Here is a 6,336-nt window from a genome sequence, read left to right as displayed (position 1 = left end):
CTCCTCTACTACCCTTTTTGCCTTAATATTCCGTAATGGAATTGCCTCCGGAAATCTGGTAGGCACATCCATTATGGCTAACAAGTACTAGTTCCCAGTTTTAGTGCTCGGGAGGGGACCTACACAATGAATTATAACCCACGTGAAATGTTCTTTAAATGCAGGAATTGGCAACAAAGATGCTGGTTTTATTACCGTCTATGGCTTACCCAGCATTTGGCATGTACGACACATACAGCAAAAGTTAACCACATCCTTGTGCATTCCAGGCCAATAAAAATGCTTCTGTACCTTAGCCTGAGTCTTTCGTACCCCTAGGTGACCTCCATAGGTAGTTCATGTGCTACGCGTAACACTTTCTGTCCGTATGCTACCGGCAACACAATCTGGTGCACTTCAGCCCATTTCTCTTCTGCACTAACCTGCCGTGGTCTCCATTTCCGTCTTAGGACTGTATCTTGCAGATAATAACCCTCAGGAATATTCTCTGCCTCCTTTTCGGAGTACACCTCCACATATATATCTTTCATTGTCTTGTCTTTCTGTTGCAAGTCCCTTAGCTTTGACCCTCTTCCTGTTCAGGTTTTTCCTGCACCATTACATCAAACAGGGTGTCCGCTAACTGAACCTCAACTCCATCTTTCTCTTTACTTTTCGCTTTGTGCTGTGACTTATGATAGTGGGATCTGGTTACCACACAGTCTGGGAAAATGCCAGGATATTTCTGTTTTAACTCCTCAGTTTCTTGGTCTTCTCCACAACAAGGAGTGTCGCTCCCACCTTGGATCCTGCCAAATCATTCCCAAGAAGAAAATTAATTCCTGGAACTGACACTCTGTCAATCACTCTCACTGTGGCTTTCCCCTCTTGAGTTGGCACTCCAACCTGACCTTATATAAGGGGACGCTAAATTTCTGTCCGTCTATCCCACAAATTACCACACTCTCGGGTAACAGTTCATAAAAAGTGGATATTCTCTCATCTCTTACTATCAGCACCTGGTTAGATCCTGTGTCTCTCAAAATGATAACTTCTTGTCCTTCTCCCCCTGTTCTTTCTAAGTATACTTTACCCACAGAGGCAAATTCTTTGTAGAGATCAGGTGATATCTCCATACCCAACCCCTGGCTGGGCTGTGCACTCTCCTGCAGCTCCTCGGCTCTTCTTGGGGGTCTCCTTTACTACCTTCACTAATGCCACTGGCTTAGCTTCTTTTACCACATCGTTTCCCACAATGCCTTTCTTTAGGGCGGCATGGTGGCTCAGTGGTTAGCACTGCTGCCTCACAGCGCCAGAGACCCGGGTTCAATTCCCGCCTCAGGCGACTGACTGTGTGGAGTTTGCACATTCTCCCTGTGGGCTGCGTGGGTTTCCTCCGGGTGCTCCGGTTTCCTCCCACAGTCCAAAGATGTGTAGGTAAGGTGAATTGGCCATGCTAAATTGCCCGTAGTGTTAGGTAAGGGGTAAATGTAGGGGTATGGGTGGGTTGCGCTTCGGCGGGTCGGTGTGGACTTGTTGGGCCGAAGGGCCTGTTTCCACACTGTAATGTAATCTAATCTAATCTTAACGACCAGTATTGTGTCTTTACGTGTCCCACTTTACCACAGTGGAAACTACCTGCGGCCTTTCACCTCCTTTCCATCCTTTTGGGCTTCTTTTTTTTAACATGCGGTAAAATCTTACCAATGCTCTCTACTCTTGGTTTGGTAGTGTAGGATCTCCCCTTCTCCCAACTTCTATCCCTCACAGGACAAAATTCTGGCCGGAAGCTGCTCTTATGCACCAGCATGTATCATCTGCTACTTCTGCTGCCCTTCTCACTTCCTCAACTTTCTGTTCCTTCACATGAGTTCTTATCATCTCTGGAATTGAGTTGTTAAACCCCTCCAGCAGGATAATCTCTTATAGAGCCTCAAAGCTCCTATCTATTTTCAAAGCACGAACCCATCAATCAAAATGACTATGTTTAATTCTTTCAAACTCAACATAAGTCTGATTTGGTTCCTTCTTTATGTTTCTGAACTGCTGTCTACATGCTTTTGGTACCAATTCATAGGCCCTTTTTAGAGCCAATTTAACTTCTTCATAATCTCCTGACCCCTCATCAGACAGCGCGGCAAATACATCACTAGTTCTGCCTACCAGTTTAGTCTGAACTAGCATTACCCATAAATCTTCGGACCACTCCATCTGCCTAGCCAATTTTTAAAATGAAATAAAGAAGGCTTCAACATCTTTCTCATCAAAATGTGGCAGAGTTTTAACATATTTGTATATATCACTACCTTCTCTTTTAATGTCCAGCCTGTTAACTTGACTTTGCTGACTTAGTCACAACTTCTCAAGTTCAAATTCTCTCTTTTTCTGTCTCCCTTTCTTTTCTCTCTCTTTGCTCAGCTAAGAACCTCTCTTACTTTTTCATCTCTCTCTCTTCTCGCTCTCTTTCTCTTTCTCTCTCCCACTGTCTTTCCTCTCTCTCTGTTTGTTTATCTTCTAACTCCATTTTCCTCAGTTGTAATTTAAGTTTTTCTACCTCTATTGCACTTGTCTGTTTCTCTGACACACCTAAGTGTTTGAGTAATTCCCTTACAATTTCAGCTTTACTTTTGTCCTCGGTTAAACTCAAATCTAACTTATTTGCTAATTCTAAAAGTATGGCCTTTTTCTTTCCTTCTAAACTTTCTTGGCAAATTTGAGAATCATCTTCAAATCCCAGAACCTCTTTAGCAATTTTAGGAGTCAGATTAGATTACTTACAGTGTGGAAACAGGCCCTTCAGCCCAACAAGTTCACACCGACCCGCCGAAGCGCAACCTGAAGCATTCCCCTACATTTACCCCTTTTACCGAACACTACGGGCAATTTAGCATGGCCAATTCACCTGACCTGCACATTTTTGGACTGTGGGAGGAAACCGGAGCACCCGGAGGAAATCCATGCAGACACGGGGAGAATGTGCAAACTCCACACAGTCAGTCGCCTGAGTCGGGAATTGAACCCGGGTCTCTGGTGCTGTGAGGCAGCAGTGCTAACCACTGTACCACCGTGCCACCCACTGTGCCACCGTGCCACCCACGAGTCATTCTCTCACTTTTAATTTAATCAACCACAAGTCACCGAAATTTAACAAATTGTCTCACCTACATTTTATTTAAAGATCTAGGACACTAACCTATAAGTGTTTAAATAGGCTGGGATTTTTCGTACCCCCAAATCTATTCAAATCTGTCTAAACCAGTTCAAATCCCGATAATGAGCCCCCAAACTGTTATGTCATGAGGTAAACCCTGCTGGTTAATTTAAACTAGCAACACAGAAAAGATTTATCCCGTGCAGTAATCTGTGAAAAATTGAGAGGCCAAGAACGAGTTAAAGTAAAATTAACAACTTTATTTCTTAAAGTATAACAGAGAATAATTAACTATAAATAATTAACAACTGTTTACAACTCTTTCCTCTAACCTATCTTTTACTTTCCCTTTTATAATGCTAGTCTGATAAAAACCCTGATTAAGATTTACCAAAATTCAAATTTCAAAACCTGCCAACTATCAGAACTTCTCTTTATATCTTCCTCTGTCTTCTTTTCTTCTTCTTAGGGATTTCTGTTTTACAGGACACTGATCAATTAAGGTACCTTGAAGAGAGATATTTTTCGGGCAGTCTGTACATGGCAGTTCTCTCTCAACTGTTCAAGTTTTCCCAGTCTTATTTCATTGGTTTTTAAAATATTGTCAATATACAAAATTCAAATTTGATTGGAAGTTGGTATTTTGGGGTATAACTTAAACTGATTGCCTGAATTTGAATTTGTTTTGTCATCTCCAGGCAACCCAGCTACCCAGCTGTTTGACCAAATGTTACATTGTTACCTTATTCCGAACACTTGGTGCTGTATCAGGTAGTTCTACTAGATTTTAACTCTTAAAGATACAGTACCCCTTACACCTTCATAACAATATTCAGTCTCTGCCTGTAGTTCAAGCCCTCCAACCCTGGTAACATTCTTGTAAATCTTTTCTGAAGTCTTTCAAGATTCACAGCATCCTTCCTATAGCAGGGAGACCAGAATTGCACAGAGTATTCTAAAAGTGGCCTAACCAATGTCTTCTATAGCCACAACATGACCTCTCAACTCCTATACCCAATGCTCTGGCTAATGTCGAGTTGAGACTAATATCAGATCAGCATGATCTTATTGAATGGCAGAACAGGCTCAAAGGGTCAAGTGGCCTATTCCTGTTCCTTAGTCCCGTGTTTGTTAATAAAATTTGGCTTCCTACCACTCAACCTTAATTTTGTCATTTCTGGTTTAGTGGCTTTTTTGCCATTGGAATTGGTGTGGTATTAATCTGTCCTGGATTCCAGCAGGTGTGTTTCTCTATTTGAGGATTGCCTGTGATACATTTGGGTTGGATATGCTCAATTTCTTTCTGACTGCTTTAGTGATGAAATCCACAGCCTTGGCTTTTCCGAATCACAATGAGGACTGTGTACATTACATTCCAGCACATTCCAGTGGGTGGACCATTCTGTGACATCATTCCAGTGGGTGGACCATTCTGTGACATCATTCCAGAGGGTGGACCATTCTGTGACGTCATTCCAGTGGGTTGACCATTCTGTGACATCATTCCAGAGGGTGGACCATTCTGTGACGTCATTCCAGTGGGTTGACCATTCTGTGACATCATTCCAGTGGGTGGACCATTCTGTGACATCTTTCCAGAGGGTGGACCATTCTGTGACATCATTCCAGTGGGTGGACCATTCTGTGACATCATTCCAATAGGTGGACCATTCTGTGACATCATTCCAGAGGGTGGACCATTCTGTGACGTCATTCCAGTGGGTGGACCATTCTGTGACATCATTCCAGTGGGTGGACCATTCTGTGACATCTTTCCAGAGGGTGGACCATTCTGTGACATCATTCCAGAGGGTGAAGAAGGCATATGGCGTACTGGCTTTTATTGGTAGAGGAATTGAGTTCCGGAGTACTGAGGTCATGTTGCAGTTGTATAAGACTCTGGTGCAGCCACATCTGGAGTATTGTGTGCAGTTTTGGTCGCCATACTATAGGAAGGATGTGGAGGCACTGGAACGGGTGCAGAGGAGGTTTACCAGGATGTTGCCTGGTATGGTAGAAAGATCGTATGAGGAAAGGCTGAGGCACTTAGGGTTGTTTTCATTGGAGAAAAGAAGGTTTAGGGGTGACTTGATAGAGGTGTATAAGATGATTAGGGGTTTAGATAGGGTCGACAGTGAGAATCTTTTTCCACGTATGGAGTCAGCTATTACAAGGGGGCATAGCTTTAAATTAAGGGGGGGGTAGGTATAGGACAGATGTTAGGGGTAGGTTCTTTACTCAGCGAGTCGTGAGTTCATGGAATGCCCTACCAGTAGCAGTGGTGGACTCTCCCTCATTATGGGCATTTAAGTGGGCATTGGATAGGCATATGGAGGATAGTGGGCTAGTGTAGGTTAGGTGGGCTTGGATCGGCGCAACATCGAGGGCCGAAGGGCCTGTACTGCGCTGTATTCTTCTATGTTCTATGTTCTAGGGTGGACCATTCTGTGACATCAGCATCATCCAAGAGTAGAAAATCTGCCATCAGAGTGCAGTGATCTCTGACAAGGAAGCAGGGCTTCCCAGAGGCGGCTTGCTGGCCATGATAAAACCGCACACTTTGTGAGAAAATGTTAAATTGATGCTCTGTCACCACAGGTACAAATCCTATCACAGCAGCAGGTGGGATTTATTTCTAATGAATGAATAAAACTGCCTTTCAAAGCCCCTTTCATTAATTGTCACCACAAAGTGACTGAATTCTCATTAAAACCCAGCTGGCTCACAACTAGCGAAGGCTATCTATTGAAACTTCACTTCCCCCTGAAACGGTCTGAGGATTGCGAGGAACTACTGGCTGGCAAATAGCTGTGGAAGAATGCATCTTGTTGCTGGTGGATTCTCCATTGGTAGTCATTTCAGTAGCCTGGAGCTCAGACACTGGGCTTACGTCACTGACTAATGGATCTGAACATGGAGTGAGGCTGATTTCGGAGATTCCCATCCCCTCAACATCATCTAAACTATCCTTACCATCAATGTCCAAACTAGCAGCTATCTTATAAACTTTAGACATCTATTAGTGGTCTTTATCTGGCAGAACGATACATTTGCTAAGAAATTGCTTACTGGGTCAGTTTGCTTGTTTGCAGTGGGACTGACACCTACCATATGAGACTGAGGAGAGGACCAGATACTGGGCAGATTTGATAAGAAGGTGAAGTGATTCCAGTGGCCCTGGAGGGAGAGTGTGGCAGTGAAGTGAT

Source organism: Chiloscyllium plagiosum, unplaced genomic scaffold, assembly GCF_037043375.1.
Source record: "Chiloscyllium plagiosum isolate Xiang-an unplaced genomic scaffold, Cpla_swu_hap1 HiC_scaffold_15, whole genome shotgun sequence".
Lineage (NCBI taxonomy): Eukaryota > Metazoa > Chordata > Chondrichthyes > Orectolobiformes > Hemiscylliidae > Chiloscyllium > Chiloscyllium plagiosum.
Note: the sequence above shows the minus strand (reverse complement) of the source record.